The 17,180-nt window shown below is 48.3% G+C and overlaps 1 long non-coding RNA gene across 1 annotated transcript; it reads left to right on the top strand.

Moving 5' to 3' along the window:
- Positions 1–7,790: 7,790 nt before the first annotated feature.
- LOC148107013 (uncharacterized) lies at positions 7,791–15,430 on the top strand. The gene is made up of 2 exons (XR_015723293.1): positions 7,791–8,339; positions 14,383–15,430. It is a non-coding gene; the product is annotated as an uncharacterized LOC148107013 (long non-coding RNA).
- Positions 15,431–17,180: the final 1,750 nt, after the last annotated feature.

Below are 17,180 nucleotides of genomic sequence, written 5' to 3' on the forward strand. Positions count from 1 at the left end.
CCTTTTTAGTTCCCCGAGCGAGCAGGGTGGGTAAAGTGAACAGCCTGACAGAAAAGAAACTGGGGCTCCAAGACGTAACACGCCCCAGGTCACTTGCTAGTCAGAAGGATGGACCGTGTGATGTGATCATTTCAGTTTTCTCTTTCAGCATTTTATTTGCATTTTCCTCCCTAAAGCAGGGGCAGCAAGTAAGAAGGGGAGATCTCAGACACCGCAGAAACTGTTCCCTGGCCTCGGACTGGGCTAGTCGAAATCCGGTTTTCTGGGTTTTGTTTTGCTTAGGTGGGAAGCACACTAACATTTGTCGTGCTGGCCCCTTGTACTGCTTTGTTGGAGCCTTTCCATCACCCCATGGTCTTGGTCTTGGGATGCTTATTTTATCTTATTTTTATTTTTTATTATTATTTTTTTAGATTTTATTTACTTACTTGTCAGAGAGAGAGCGAGCAGGAGAACACAAGCAGTGGGAGCGGCAGATGGGGAGGGAGAAGCAGACTCCCCGATGAGCAAGAACCCTGATGTGGGACTCGATCCCAGGATGCTGGGATCATGACCTGAGCCGAAGGCAGACGCTTAACCAACTGAGCCGCCCAGGCATCCCAGGATGCTTATTTTAGAGATGGAAAGACTGAGGCCCTGGCCATTACCATGGGCAAGTGCCTGAACTGGGATGGCATCCAGCTCTCTCTGGTTCCAAAGGCTGGCCTCTAAGCCCCTCCTCACTGAGTCAGGATTAATGCGGGAAGATACCCTGAGATAGCAAGCTTTCAAATGCAAATCAAGCAACCAGGCCCTTTCTGCCCCTTTCTGACTTCAAAAATGAAAAGGTTGAGTACTGTCTGAGGTTGGGCAGAAGGCAGGGAAAGGAGAGTGAGAACGCTCACGGGCCCTTGCTGGAAGTGTAAACTGGTAAAAACTTTGCAGGGGTACCAGCCGCTCTCACAATCAAAACAGCATTTGCAGCTTGGTCCAGAGGTTCCTCTGTTAGAAATGTTTTCTAGGGCCACAGTCGGACAGATACGCCAACATATGTCTCTATATATTTGTACATGTACACATACCTATATATCTTTTCCCCATAGTATTGTAGGTAAGAGGAAACGCTAGAATTAATCTAAGTGTATATTAATTAGGAGATTAAATACATGACAGAACACCCAAACAATGGAAAGTTATGCAGCCCTTAGAAAATGACTGAGCAGTGCCTGGGTGGCTCAGTCGGTTGAGCATCTGACTCCTGGTTTCCGCTCAGGTCATGATCTTGGGGTCACGGGATGAAGCCCTGCATCGGGTTTCCTGCTCAGTGTGGAATCTGCTTAGGATTCTCTCTCTCCCTCTCCCTCTGCCCCTGCCCCTGCTTGGTTTCTCTCACTCTCTCTAAATAAAATCTTAAAAAAAAACAAAAAACAAGGAAAAGATTGAGGCAGCTTTATTCATGATGCCATGAAAGCATAGCGAAAGTACACTTTTTTTCCAAGAGTTTTTTTTTTTTTTTAAGAAATCTCTCTACCCAACATGGGGCTCAAACCTACGACCTTGAGATCAAGAGTTGCCTGCTCCACCAACAGAGCCAGACAAGTGCCCCTCAAGTATACTCCTAAGTAGAAAAAAGAGAGCCTTCTAAAGATTGTACGATCTATCTCTGTGTAAATAAAGAAGTGAGCTTATAGAGACAATTTCCAGAAAGGAATTTTAAGAACTATTAACAGAAGCTACCTCTGGGGAAAGGGAATGGAGAATCTTCTACCACTTACATTTTTACCGGAAGCATGTATTACTATTATATTTTCCGATATTTAAAATACCATTTTATGTTTTACTTTCATCTTTTATATATTTAAAAATATTATTTGTGTCGTTAATGGGGGAGGCTGTGCATGTGTGCGGGCAGTGGGCATATGGGAAATCTCTGTACCTTCCACTCAGTTTTGCTGTGAGCATAAAACTGCTCTAAAAACCAAAGGCTATTTAAAAATAAAAAGTAAAAAAAAAAAAAAAATACTCGTATATTTTCCTGCCCCAGAAATTTCATGAAACCAACACAAAGGCAGTTGAGTTGGCCTTTGAAAGAAATAGATGTGACCTTGGACTTGGGGTTTCTTTAGTAAGAAAAAAAACCTCTGGAAGGAAGTGAAACACACAGCCAAGATAGAATAGCGGCACTTCCTGCTTATCTGCAATTGAAGGAACTTCTGTTCTTAAAGGGGCAGGAGGACAGTTACTAAGTATCACCCTTATAATCCTAAATCGAAGGGACTGTACTGCAATATCCCTCCTTTCTAGAATGCTTTGAATCATGCAACGATGTGTGTATGTGTCTGAACATTCACGTATTGGATTTGTCTAAGTAGAAGCACCTCTAGCCAGGTCGAACCACCATAAAAATGTACATTTGTACAGACGCTTCATTTTTAAATGTTACCAGTATTTTGCATCTGCCAGCTCATTCTTGCCTCCTGGCAGCCCCGGAAGGGTGCGGCAGGGCAGCTGGCATCCCATCTACAAATGAAGAAACGGGGCACGTGGTAAGTGACTCGTCCAAGGTCTCTGGGCATGTAGTGGGGCCAGAAGTGGGTCCCAAGCCTAGCAGGTCGGCCTCTGGCCTGGTGCCCTGGCAGGGGAGGAGCTGTGGTTTCCTGGAGTTTCATCATCCGTCCGTCCGTTTATGTGCAAGTAACTTTCCACTGACTTCTCCTAGGCCGACCTAGAGAGTTCAGCGCCAGCGCAGCCGTGAGGTGAAGGATTTGAAGAGGGAGGGTGCCACGTGAGTGGCGGATGGGGTAAGCCTGGGAAAGCAGGTGAGGCGGGTGGCGCAGGAGGGGCGTTTGCCTCCCTCTGGGCTGCTCAGCCAGGCCCCCCGCCCTGCCCGGCTACCCCAGCTGGCTTCTCGAAGGGAGGGAGGAGCCACACAGCGGAGGTGGCTGTGGGGAGGAAATGGAGCACATCACAGCCCGTTCCCTTCTCCTGTCTGCCAACTGCTGCTCCCCCATATGAATTATGGGATAATCAGATAATTGCTTTCGTGGAAGTTGAGCAGAGCAGCCTCACCCCACCCTGTGATCCCCACAATTCCTGCCATTAGGGACATAGATTCCGATGCCTGGGGAAGAACCGTGAAGGCTTTGGCCCCCCTTGCTCCCCTGAGAGTGCTGTGTGCGGGCTTAGCAAAATCTGCTCTTCTCCCCTTCCCCACTGCTGCCCGCATTGCCCCAGGAGGGTTGTTAGATGTAGCCAATCAAAATGCAAAACACCCAGTTCCACTGGAATTTCAGGTGAATAACAAAGACTTTTGAGGGTAAGTTATCCCCTGCAATATTTGAGACATAGCAAAACATTATTATTTCTCTGAAATTCCAGTTTAACTGGGAGTCCCGTATTTTATCTGGCAACCTGACCTTGAGGGGGTCCCTGAGACCCTTCAGCTGTCTGTCCATCCAGATCCGCCCAAACACAGACACACAGACACACAGGCCTTGGTAAGTCTCAGGCCTCACAGTTCTGGCTTAGGGGCTCCTGCCAGCCCTGCCCCAGCTGGGTCTGCCGCCTGGGGGAGGGGGGAGGGAAGGAGGGGAAAGAGAAAGGGAGAGAGGCTCCGAAGAGAAGGGCATTGGGGAGGGGGCTGAGAGCTCGGCCCTGCAGAGTCTGCGGGCAACGCACTCCAAGGGCCGACGTGATAAATGGGCCTTCAGTGCTTGGAGCTGGTCCACCAATAGGGCCCTGCATTGAGCCCAGAAGAGCCCCCTGCCCAGACGAGTAAGCAGAAAGCCTTCCCTGAACTCGCTGAGGCCTTCAGCCAGGCTCCTCCCCCGGCCCTCGGCTCCTTGTGGCCGCACAAAGGCGGGATTCAGACCCAGGAGCAATGGGGAGCCGGCTCCCGGGGACACACAAAGCTTCAGCACGCTCAGCCCTTCAGGGTGTCATTCAGCAGAGAAGCCACCGAGTGCCAGGCAGTGTGCCGAGGCGACAACATGATGCCTGTGCGTGCGGACCCTGTGTACAATCGGCTTGATTGAGGGTTCATTTACAGAACACAAAATGCATTCAGTTTCTGGGTGCTTTCGATGGGTACTGACGGCCACAAGTGCCTGTGTAACCACCATCCCAAAGGAGATACAGAATTTTTCCAGCAGCCCAGAAAGTTCCCTGTCCGGCAGCCATTTGAGAGACTTGTGCTTAAATGCTGGCCTAAGGGGGGAAGGCTTCTTTACTCCCTGAGGTGGAACGCCGTCCTCATACTCCTGTGCCTCGGAAAGGCTTCTCTTGCGACGTTCGTTCGGCCCTGTTTTGCCGATTGTTTGTTCCCTGTCTCCTCTCCCTGGCAGGCTGGGTCTCCTCAGCGGTGCGCCTAGGTCTTTCTTCTCTCTGTATCTCCGCTGCATAACAACATGGGGCCCAAGTGGATGCCTGTTGAATGCTTGGCCAATAACCATACTGGGGCAGCAGAATTCCAATCCCGAATCATGAAAAGTAGGGAGACTATTATTACCCCGGAGAGCTCCTCTTTCAAAACACGTACTCACGTAGATCTGTCTCTCCTCTGTTCTGCGGCCTTGCTCACCTCACCTCAGGTTGCTGAATCTGCCGAAAACTGTTGTGAGCCCATGTGGGAAGAAGAGCCCACCAGCCCTTCTTTCTAGGCCTTCTTTCTAGGCAGTCACAAGGCTTGACCCAGTGTCACTCCTACAGCGTCAGTGGTGGTACCTTTGTGCCCCACTGGGGATAAATACGTATGATAATGATAGTATGACTTCAGGTAGATATTTCCGATCTTAAATGTCACTCGGGATCATTGTAGAACATCTAGAGAATATGATAAGTGACGTTTATGGCCTGCTTTCTACAAGCCAGGGACTAGTCAAGACATTTCTCAGTAACACAGGAGCATTGCGGTAAGAACTAGTATTGTTACCCCCACTTTAGAGAAGGGATCCAGGTTACCCTAACTTGACCCAAGTCCCACTGCTAGTGGGTGGGAGCTGGGATTTGAACCCAGGCAGCTGGGCCTGAGGTGCCCCACTTCTCAGGTCCCTACCAAGTTTGAGAGAAGAATATGGTAGAGATTTGGAAGATGATTTTTTTTCTTTTTCTGGTTTTGTTTTTAATTGTATGGCTTCCTCTGAAATGTACAATTATTATATGACATAATTACATGCAAATATGAGATATAGGGTACATGATTATTTCATAATCAAAGAACTGATAAATGCCTCTCAAAATTAGAAGGGAAGATTTCAGGGGAAAAAACCCAAATTGAAAAATGACTGAGTTTATCGACAGTAACAGCTGTTCTTTTTAGGAAATTGATTTTTTTTTTTTCCTTCTCAAAGAGTTTCTACTTCCTCAAGAAAAGTATCCTGTTTGCTGTGTGCTCCAAGGCGAACTTTCTGTACGTGATTAACATTGTCAGATGGGCCTGATGTCCTCAAAACAGAAGGCTAGGCCATCGGGCCTCGGGAGCTTTTTCTTTTTCCCCTTGGTCCTTGATATCCAGCTTGCAACCCCAACTTATAATTTCCACTTACCCCTAAGTTGTCTGCTTCTCCCCATTTCCCCTGCCTGTTCTCCAGGAGCCCCTCCTCATGGTGCCCTGGGAGTGTTGCTGTAAGAGCCTCGTCTAGGGGGGTGCTCTCATCACCCTGCCCCCTAGGCTAAGTCCCCTGACCTGTGTCCACATGGCCTCCAGCTTCTAAACCTTCCAGCACTCCCCACCACCAGAGCTTCAAGTGCAAGGGCCTTCAGAGTGCCACAGCTTGGAAGCAGTACTATCCGCCAGCACATTTCTCTTTCCTCCAAGTAACCACATAGGCAGCCACAAGGGCTTATCATTCTTTATGCATATCCCTCTCCTTGCATCCACTTCCGGACCATTATTCATGCTGTTCCCTCTGCCAGGAATGCATTAGTCTCACCTCCAACCTCACAACCACCTTGGGAGACGGCCATCATAGCATAGATACTACTATAGAAGGCTCTGGAGTCAGACTGCCCAGGGCCGGCTTCTTGGCTGTGCAACTTGCAGAGTCACCTTGTGCGAGCCCCAGGCTTGGTCTACTGTTCTGCTGCTGCCATCAGGAGGTTCAGTCAGGCTGGAAGAGGGTTGCTGGGCTCGCAAATTATGTAGCCGGTCCTGATTCTAACACTGATAAGCTGTATGACTGGATAATAAGGATAATGGCAAAGGGCTTGAATGGGAATGGGTGGATGAATGGGAAGTGTTCAATAAATGGGACCTATCATGACCCATCTCACCCCTGAGGAAACAGGGGCTCAGTGACTTGATCAGCAGCACACAGCTGTCACATGACAGAAAGTGACGCAATTCACTTTCACTTCCCGTGTGAATGTGAACTTTCCTACGTAGCCCTGACTCTCCTTAGCACGTGGTCACACGGGCTCCTAGGGTACTAACTATGTGATAGACTCAAGGCCTGCCCAGACCTCTTTTATTCCTTTTTTCATAAGCCTTGGAAGCAAGCAGAGCACAAAGCTGGTCTTTTTCACATTTCATAAATGAGGACAAACAAGCAACTAGCCCAAAGGCCCGAATCCAATTCAAGCTTTGCTGAGACAAAGATGGCAGCAGCAAGTCCGGGCCCGGTGAACCCATTCATCACGCCTGTCTCTCTTCAGTTGGGAGCCAGAACCCTCCTTCCTCTGCAAAAGGGGCTGACACACACTGGGCTGGGGGAAAGGCTTTTTCTGCGGGCCAATAGGGAGTCAGGAGGCCTCGCTCTTTCCAGCGGCTCCCCCATGGCACCGGAGGGCGGGGGGCAGGTAGCTCCCGATGCCACCAAGAACAGCTCTTCATTAATGCCCGCTGCACTGACAGCTCGGCGCCAGGATTTCTGGTGGGGACGAGGGGGCGGGGCTACTGCTGCGGTTGGGGGGCAAGCATTCACTCCTCTAATCCCACGTTCATGCTTGCTGGGTCTCGGGCTTAAGCTCTGCACGTGGGGAAGGAACGGTGCTGGTGGCAAGGCGGCCAAAGTGAGAGAATGCCGCCTTGGCCTCAGGGGTGAGGCTGCGGACTCGGAGCGCACGCACCGCACCTGGCGGTAGGTGCTAGGAGCCCAGCTCCGCGGAGAGAGCCCAGGCCTAGCAAGGGCGAGGAAAAGCCCCCCCCACCCCCGAGCTGAAATGTGCCCTGAGACTTGAAGGAGGAGGGGGACTAACTGCCAGCTTGGCTCTTCGGCCGCGGGAACAGTTGTCACAGGCTTAGCAACTTAAGCCACACAGACATAGGCTCTTACGCTTCCCGAGGTCAAAGTCCCAGGCAGGTCTCGCTGGGCCAAAGTCAAGTGACTTCAGGCTGGGTACTTCTCTGAAGGCTCTGGGGGTGCATCTCCTTTCTTGCCCTTTGGCCCGTGGCCTCTTGCTCCACCTGCAAAGACAGCCATGGTGCCTCTCTCCATCCTCCGCCCGCAATGCCGTTTCCCTCCGGTCTCCTGCTCCGCGCCCTCTCCGTCCACGTGCAAGGGCTCAGGACCCTTGTGACGACACCGGCCCCACCCGGCTAACTCAGACTCTCCCTCCTTTAAGGCCCGCTGGCGAGCAGCATTAAGTCTACCTGCAACCAACATACTCTCGGGTTCCAGGGATTAGGATGTGGACATCTTTGGGGGAGCCGTTATTCTGCCCACCATATCCATTTTATAGGTTCCTTACTCGGTGGCCTTCAGCAATTGGTTCCAGTCTCTCTGAGCCGCCCTGGATCAGCATAAAGGGCCCTCTCGGGAAGACGGGGCGGGGGGGATGTGATCGGTCGTGAGTCCCCCATTCCGTATTCTCTGGTGTCACCTCCGTAGCTTGCAATCAGCCGCGGGGGGAGTATTTACACGGTGGAAACTGGCGAACACTGCAAATCAGGGTGCACCCCCCCCTTAGACAACGTGGAAGTGTTTGAAGGCCGGCAAATACAAGTGCTTCATTCCAAAATGGATAAAGTAAATAATAAGCCTGTATTCTTTGGGGGCGGTTAGTGATGGCAATTCGAAAGAGAGGGAGAAGAAAAAAACACCCGACTTTGCTTTATGCTCAGTTTCAATCCGGTTCCCATCCCTCTGACCCTGTGCTAACTTTCTCTTACTAAGCCTTGGGTTTTATTTTAAATGTGCTCCAGGCATAAGGAATCTACACTCGTCCGTGGGTGTGAGGATTTCAGTAACACGGGAGCCAAGGCCGCACACCGAACAATGGCGCTCCATCTTGGCCGCATGCTGACATCACCTGCGGATCTTTCAAACTCCAGGCGCCCAGGTGGTATCCAGACCAGTTCATCAGAACCTGGGGCGGGGCCCTGGCGTCTGCGCGGGGGCATGAAACTCCCAGGTGGTTTCCAGGTACAGCCAAGGGCCGAGCGGAAACGGCGGTTTATTTTCCTCGCTCCCACTTCGCATTGCTGTTTCTTGGGTTTTCTGTTGTTTATAAAGAGCGTTTGGGAAAAGCTTCGTATCCACTTACAAGTGAAGGCCCTGGTTCGGCAGGAAGTGAAAGGGCTCACAGCTTTTTTCTTCTAGATGTTTCAGGGATTAAGAAGCAGCACACTTAGAAAACCAGTTCTCCCAGCCTCGTGTGACATCACCCAGAGCCAATTAGAAACTTCCACTTGAGTTTACCAGTTGATGTCTAAATTGATTAAGCCAAGACATTGCTGGACAAACAGTGTAGGAATAGGGCCCCCCAAAACGTGTTTTTGTTTGTTTGTTTTTAATGAGAGCGAGCCCATTCTCCGATTTGCAGTAGAACCAGCCTTTCCTGAGCTCTCTTAGTTCCAACACGTTTGCTCCCAGCTGTCGTAGCGCTGCTTGGAGGAAAATGTGAGTCCACAGGCAGGTGAGAAGCCCTGTTTGAGAGTCAACAATGAGCCTTCCACGCCCTGAACGCTCCGTGAAGCGAATCCCAAAGCTGTAGGCAGAGTGTTGCTGCCACCTATTGGCTGCAGCGAGTGATTGACGTGGACCCCCCCCCCCCCCCCGCCCCGGGAAAGAGCCGCAAGCCCCCTGGCGGCGGCGACCTCCTGCCAGCAGAGCCAGAGGCAGAAAGGGCTCGGCCCTCAGTTGTAGCTGGTGGGGGTGATGAGCGCGGGAGACGCGCTCGCCTAGTAGCGTATGGGATCCTTGGGGCCGTGTGCATGTGAGTCTTGAAAGAGCCTTCTGCAAAGGCTGATGTGCATGTCATTTATATAAGAATGATATTATTAGTGATAATTGGTGATAGTGATATTTATTGGATCATCTTCCAGAATTGTATTCTACATTTTTTTAAAAAACTGCTAGCCAAGATTCACTGTGCTTGACACTCTGGGTAATACTGTAGCTATGAGTAAATTGTGGTCCCTGCCTTCAAGGAATTTATAATCTCGTCGGGGAGGGAGAGGAGATGACTCTGTCCAAGACAGAACAAAGAAGTGCACTGATGTAGGAGCAAAGTACTATCCAATGTGGAGGTGGAAATCATTGATTTTGAGTGTGCGACTCGGGTGATGTTTATACCAGTGATTCTCAGAGTGCCGTCCCCAACCAGCAGCAGCACCTGGGAACGTGTTGGAAATGCAAATTCTCAGGCTTGCCTCAGACTTTTATTTTTATTTTATTTTTTTAAAAGATTTTTATTTATTTGGGAGAGAGAGAACCACAAGCGGGGGGTGGGGGCGCAAAGGGAGAAGGAGAAGCAGGCTCCCTGCTGAACAGGGAGCCCGACGCGGGACTCGATCCTAGGACCCCGAGATCATGACCTGAGCCGAAGGCAGATGCTCAACCGACGGAGCCACCTAGGTGCCCTCCAGACTGCTTTAATAAGCCCTCCAGCCGATGCACACGCCAACGTTTAAAAACCACTGCTTCAAAGAGAAGATGATATGTGATAAAAAGAGGACTCAAAAGACACATAGTACTTTTCCAATTAAGGGATGGCGGGAGGGCATTTATGCTACTGATCTCTTACATTGGCATTGTGCATTACACCCTATTATCTGATTTGATCTCTACAACAGCAGGACGCGAGACAGAGGGAAGTGCAAGAAGTTTAGGTTTGGAAGCAAATAAAAATTAGGTACAAATCGTCACTCTGACACAGAGCTCTGTCGGCTAGGGCAGGTCCCTTTCCCTTTTGGAACCTGCTTTGTCACCCGTAAATGGGAATGGTGATATTCACAGTGGAGGGGGTCGGTAAAGACTAGATAGGATACATTTAATACATTTAATATACCAAATGGCTATTATTTCTATTATTTTTTAAAAGATTTGTTTATTTTAAAGAGAGAAGGAGAACTCGAAGAGGGAGAGGGAGAGAGAATGTCATGCAGACTCCCTGCTGAGCGTGGAGCCCCACGTGGGGGCTCCATCCCAGCGCTACAGGATCGCAGGGGTGTTGTCTCACAGATCGAAGAATGAACCTCGCCGACACAAAAGGGTGAAGTGAAGGGAAGGTTTATTAAGTGAAGGTGAGAGCAGAAAGGAAAGAAAAGAGCTCGACAGTGACAGGGGTCCCCGAATGGGTTGCCATGGAAGGCTGTCGCTGGCGGTCGTTTATGGAGAACTGACCGGGAAGCTTGTGGCCTTGAGATTCTTGGGCCGTCTTGCTCTGAGCCAGGACTATTGGTAACACCCTTAGTGACTAATTCTTTGCGGTTTGGCCATTTTCTATGATTACACTGTAGCCTCCAAAGAAAAATACTCCCTCACACCTGGGGCCAGGGGTTCTGTTTCCTTATCTCTTGTTCACTCTGGCTTAGTGCTTCTGCCTGCCAGGAATAGTCTCAGAGCCCAGCCAGGGGACCCCTACCTCTCCCTGCCTATACCTTAACCCTTTCCTTATTCACCAGGACCTTGGGATCACAACCTGAGCCGAAACCAAGAGTCAGATGCTTAACCAACTGCGCCACCCAGGCCCCCCCTATTTTTTTTATAATCCCCTATAGGCCATGAGAAAACCCAAGGTTAATTGTGGATATGAGGCTGCCACTTGGGTTCCTGGAGACTCCCAGTCCTCAGCTGGTTTCCTTACCCCACAGTTTCACTACAGATGGGTTCTCTACACATGCCTTCTTGCTGTTCATAGATTTCTGTTCTTGCTGTTCATAGAATGCTGTTCACATTTCTGGTGTTACCCTATGTGGAACTACGGAGGGTTCCACTGGTTCGGTTTGCAAATGGCAGCCACCGAGGCCGAACTGGAACAGACGGAATCGAATATCAAGAGGGCTTTGTCACCCATAAACACTGGTGAACATTTCGCTTTCTCCTCCAAACGAGCCACTTTTGGGAAACAGATATACATAAACCCTCTCTTGTTTTTCCCAAGTTTAAGGACAAAAGCGGTCAACTTTTTATAATCTATAGCTATTGGATAGAGACTTGAAGTCTTTTAAGAATTTAGTAAATTGGGGGGTAGTGCCTGGGTTTCTCAGTCGGTGAAGTGTCTGCCTTCAGCCCAGGTCATGATCTCTGGGTCCTGGGATGGGGCCCTGCATCAGGCTCCCTGCTCAGCGGGGAGTCTGCTTCTCCCTCTCCCTCTGCTGCTGCCCCTGCTCTCTCTCTCTTTCACTCAAATAAATAAATCTTTAAAAGAAATTACATTCACTTAATACTTAATATCTACTAATCAGTCAATAATGACCATCTTTATATAGTTCTCCACATATATCTGTATGTGTACATGAAACATACATGTCCACATTTCATAGTGGTTTGCAATGCAAGCAGTATCGCTAGAGTATCCAAACTTGGATCTGGTTTGCTGATTTAACAGTGGAAATTCTTTCAAGATCAGAGACTAACCGCTGTAGTCATTCCCACTGGATTCAACATCTTCGAAGCCACAATATTCCTTAAGTCACTAGAGAGCTCGTTCAGCCACAGCCAAGGTTAGCCCAATCAGTGGAAGTATCATGTCTGTTTTCAGTTCATGCCAAGTACTAAAATTACCCTTTACATGGCTACTAATGTTTTAGAAATGAACATGAACCACTTCATCCTAAAGAAGAATCTATTTTTACTGCTTCTGCTTGTAACCTGCTTTATTGTCACTTCTCTCTTTAGAAGCAATGATGTCCCCTCTGGAGACCTAGTAGGCCTAGTTCAAGGAGCCAATCACTGGGCTATAAAAGCCTCAAGGCATGTGGCCTAAATTATTATTTCTTTCTGCTTTTATTTTATTTTTTTGAGAGAGAGCACGAGAGAGGGGGAGAAGCAGACTCCCCACTGACCAGGGAGCCCGATGCAGGGCTCAATCCTAAGACCCTGGGATCATGACCTGAGCCAAAGGCAGACGCTTAACTGACTAAGCCACCCAGGCGCCCCTTCTTTCTGCTTTTAAAACAAAACAGTCCATGTCGGAATAGTGACTATCAACATACAGCTCATCAGGTTAGCTGATCCTCTATCGGGCCTTCAAATCAGCATTTCCAAAGAGAAAGAGGGAACATTAGTTCCAGCAGATGCCTTGCAAACAACAACAAAAAGAATCCACGGTCAAACAAGTTTGCGACACAGTGTAATATCGCTCCCTCTTGGAGATCACAATGCCTATTAGAAATACTATAATAACCACGCAGTTCCCAAACTTATTTGACCTCGGAAACATTTTTGGTGGAGTGCTTACTAACATGGTATGGGATTAGCTTGGGGAAACTTTGCTCCGAATGGTGCCGCAGAACCTGCAAACCAGCCCTGCTGGTACAGTCAGGAGCCACCTTCCACGAGCCTGATTTCAGACTCACTGATATGATGTATTTGTTTATGGACCATCACATGATCTCTACATAGTTGTAGCCAACTTCCTCTGATTCATGACCTCTTCCCTTGGCTCCTTCTTTGTGCTGTACTTGCTCTGAACCACAGCCCAACATTCAGATAAGAAAGGAAATGACTCTTGGCCAGGCTCAGAGCCTCATGGAATCAGCGTCATGGCCTCCAAGATTGTTGGCACCGTGTAGTCCCCAAGAGATGACCAGCACGCTTGCTACTGGGAGTGGGGAAGGGGAAAATGAAAGGGGAAGAAGCGCTGCCCCCTGCATAGATGCCGCAGTGTGACATTTGACAGCGTGACCTCCTACTCGTACAGCATCTGTCCTAGTGTGCAGCTCGAGAAGTCTCTCTGAACCTTCATTCAATCATCTGAAAAGTATTTATGGAGAACCCTTATTATGTATCAGGCATGGTAAAGGACATTAGGGACAGAGTGATCGGCAAAAGGCAACTTCCCTCGTCTCTGAAGCCTACAGTCTAAAGGAACACCCATGTGTTAATACCACTCCACCCATTTCACTATTACCTACCCAACCACACTCGTGATAAATGCTAAGATGGTAGTATAAGGGGGCACCTAAGTGAAATTTGCAAGTTAGGGGAAAGCCTCTCTACGTGACGTTTAACCTCTTCCTCTCGGATAAGCAGGAATTAGCTAAGTGAAGTCTGGAGGAAGAGGTGACTCAGGGCAGTGGTATGTGTGTGGGCGCTGTTCTCAGCATAAACGAAAGGCTAGTGATGGGGGTGCTTAGAGCAGAGGCTGGAGGGGCAGGAAATGGGAGGTCATAGAGGGCCTTGTGCATCTTGTTCAGGAGTTAAGGTTTTAGACTTCATTCGGAAGTCACACCTTTTACAAGAATCCCTCGGCTGCTGGAATGGAATTGGAGAGGCCGAAGCCAATGGGAAATGCCGGTCGGGACAAGGGGTGTCGACGATACAGTTGGAGATGGAGGATGGGTGGGGAAGAAATTTAGGCAGTTGAATCAGGAGTGCTTGACGAGGGGCGCCTGGGTGGCACAGCGGTTAAACGTCTGCCTTTGGCTCAGGGCGTGATCCCGGCGTTCTGGGATCGAGCCCCACGTCAGGCTTCTCTGCTGAGAGCCTGCTTCTTCCTCTCCCACTCCCCCTGCTTGTGTTCCCTCTCTCCCTGGCTGTCTCTCTCTGTCAAATAAATAAATAAAATCTTTAAAAAAAAAAGAGAGTGCTTGATGAATGGTTGGGTGTGAAGTGAGATGAAGGAGTTAACAAGGAGCCTCAGGTCTCTGGCTCGGGCAGCTGTGTTTGGGGCTTTTCTCGCAAACCCAGACATTAGTCTTGATCATCTCTGCTCTGCTGGTGTTATCAGTCCTGAGATAACTGGGCAGTTATCCCTAAAACAGTCCAGATACACTGTCAAAGGAGAGGAAGACTGGGAAGATAAGACAGAGGGGTCTTTTCGTCCTACTCCTGGAAATGCATTTCTCACTAGAAAAGAAATAAAAAGGCTCAAACAGCTTCCCAATGGCAAAATTCTGCTATCATAAGTGGTGTTTTGGTTTCTGTTTTTGTTAGTATCTTATGAATTTGAAATCTAGCCTCTTTGTGCACTGGAGGGACATTTATAAAGACCATTTTCCATTTTGGGTCATTAACACAGGAAGTCCTGAGATGTCCCCTTCGGGTTCAAAGCAGTTATCCCCTGCCTCGAATCCTCCAAGACTACACGATTGCTGAGTAAGACATGGGGCTTCATCAATTCCCCCATTCCCTAAAGGCGCTCAAGGGCAGAGGGGAAGAGAACACACCTGTGTGACCTTCTTTTGTACTCATTGGAAATAATGTCCACTATTATGGCTTTAAGTTCAAGGATAATGACAGTGGAAACCTGGCCATATCACCATAATAGCTTTATTAATAGCTGAGAGGGAAACTGCCTTTATTCTTTCAATAGTCATAAATGACTTTCCCATTCACAAGGGCATTTTCAACTCTCAAGGAATTCTGAGGAACTTCACAAGAAGAAAAGCCATGCTCGTTACGGGGTGAACTGCGTCCACTGACGCCCCTCAAATTTTATGTCTAGGTCCTAACGGCTAGTATCTCAGAATGTGACCTCTTTTGAAAATAGGGCTATTGCAGATGTTCTTAGCTAAGATGAAGTCTCACTGGAGTAGGGTGGACCCTTAATCCAATAGGACTGGTGTCCATATAAGAAGAGGAGAGAGACGTGGAAGGAAGACAGCCATGTGACATTGGAGGCAGAGACTGGAGCGATGGCGTCTACAAACCAAAGAACACCAAGGATTGCCAGCAAACACCAGAAGCTAGAAGAGGCGAGGAGGGATCCTCCCATCAAGGTTTCAGAGGGAGCATGGCCCTGCAGATACCTTGATTTCAGACTTCTCGCCTCTAGAACCATGAGACAATAAAGTTGTACTGTTTTAAGCCACCTAGTTTGTGGTACTTTGCTATGGTGGCCCTCAAAAATCAATCCAGTTGTTTGGGGCGCCTGGGTGGCACAGCGGTTGAGCGTCTGCCTTCGGCTCAGGGCGTGATCCCTGCGTTATGGGATCGAGCCCCACATCGGGCTCTTCCGCTATGAGCCTGCTTCTTCCTCTCCCACTCCCCCTGCTTGTGTTCCCTCTCTCGCTGGCTGTCTCTATCTCTGTCGAATAAATAAATAAAATCTTAAAAAAAAAAAGAAATCAATCCAGTTGTAATATTTGCAAATACCTTGGAGGGGAAAACTGATTATGACCTTCATCAACTTTTGATTCTGTCAACAGAACACTGCCAGGTGTGTGAGCCTTCACTAGTGATCCGTAATTACTAATGCTACTGAACATTCTACCTTTTTCTTTTATGAAACAATCAGGAAACAAATGAATGAGCTTCTACCAGACAACAAACGAACATGGCCTCCACAGAAATGAGCTCTAACTGCCCCCCGCCATTCTTTTGAGGGTGTAGCTTCCTGGAATGATCCTGCTTTTAGATATTTGTCCCCATGCCTCAACAAACTCAAGCATAAATATCTTCCTATACATATCATGGTCACAAAACAGGGTCTGATGTGACAAAGCTAAAATTGCCCTTGGCAAACTTGTGCTGATTTCCACTTTGTCCTTATTAAATAACACCATGACATACCATTTTCTTCAGTTCTTTTTTTGGGGGTTTTTTGTTGTTGTTGTTGCTGTTGTTGTTTTTTGTTTAGAGAGAGAGAACGAGCAGAGGCAGAGGAGGGAGAGAGAGAATCTCAAGCATACTCTACGCTCAGCACGGAGCCCAACTAGGGCTCGATCCCAGGACCCTGAGGTCATGACCTGAGCCAAAATCAAGGGTTGGACGCTCAACCGACTGAGCCACTCAGACACCCCTATGTTGTTCAATTCCTTAAAAACACAAAATTAAAGATGACTCATCCTGCAAGATGAACTGAGACTGTACTTAAGGCTGGATGGTGCATTGGGGATTTTTCTTCCTTTCCTTCTGAAGGGATTTTTTAAAGCTTGGCTAATTTCCAGTTATTTTCAGGTAAATTTCCTGAGGTGCCTCTTCAAGATTCATACCTGTAGTGGAGGGAGGATGCCATAAACTGTGGCAGAAGAACCATGGGGGTAGTAGAGGTGGCAGAGAGAGCCAAAGTTGTTTCATTTGGGAGAATTGCTGAAGGGCACCAACAGGTAGGCATTCTGACTTTGTCTTCTGGGTAGGGAGTAAAGATAGAATTAATTCCTCTATTAATTACCTTAATACATGAACATCATCAAAACTTTTTGCCCTTTGTTTTTTCTTTCAAGGTTTTATTTATTTATTTGACACAAAGAGAGAGAGCACGAGCATGGGGAGCGACAGGCAGAGGGAGAGGGGGAAGCAGGCTCCCTGCTCTTGGGACTTGGGACTCACCCTGGGATCATGACCTGAGCTGAGGGCAGACACTTAGCCAACTGAGCCACCCAGGTGCCTCATGCCCTTTGGTTTTTACCAAATATATTTTTTTTAAGTATTCCCCCAAAATCCAGTGTAGATGGCAATTTCTTTACATTATAGATCTATTTCCCTACTGTATATTTATCATATGCTCATCCTATGAAATGAGGTATTCTTAATCATTCAAAATTTCCAGCAATGGCAATCGGCAGATACTTCAAATGTTTCTAATTTGGCTGCATACTTTTTAAAAAAATGGTTAAGAAATAAAAAACACCGGGGCGCCTGGGTGGCTCAGTTGTTAAGCGTCTGCTTTCGGCTCAGGGCGTGATCCCGGGGTCTTGGGATCAAGCCCCGCATCGGGCTCCCTGCTCCGCGGGAAGCTTCTTCTCCCTCTCCCACTCCCCCTGCTTGTGTTCCCTCTCTCGCTGGCTGTCTCTGTCAAATAAATAAATAAAATCTTTAAAAAAAAAAAAAGAAAAAGAAATAAAAAACACCTGAAAACATCCATCTTAGCCTTTA

Source organism: Ursus americanus, chromosome X, assembly GCF_024610735.1.
Source record: "Ursus americanus isolate L20-20 chromosome X, mUrsAme1.1.p, whole genome shotgun sequence".
Lineage (NCBI taxonomy): Eukaryota > Metazoa > Chordata > Mammalia > Carnivora > Ursidae > Ursus > Ursus americanus.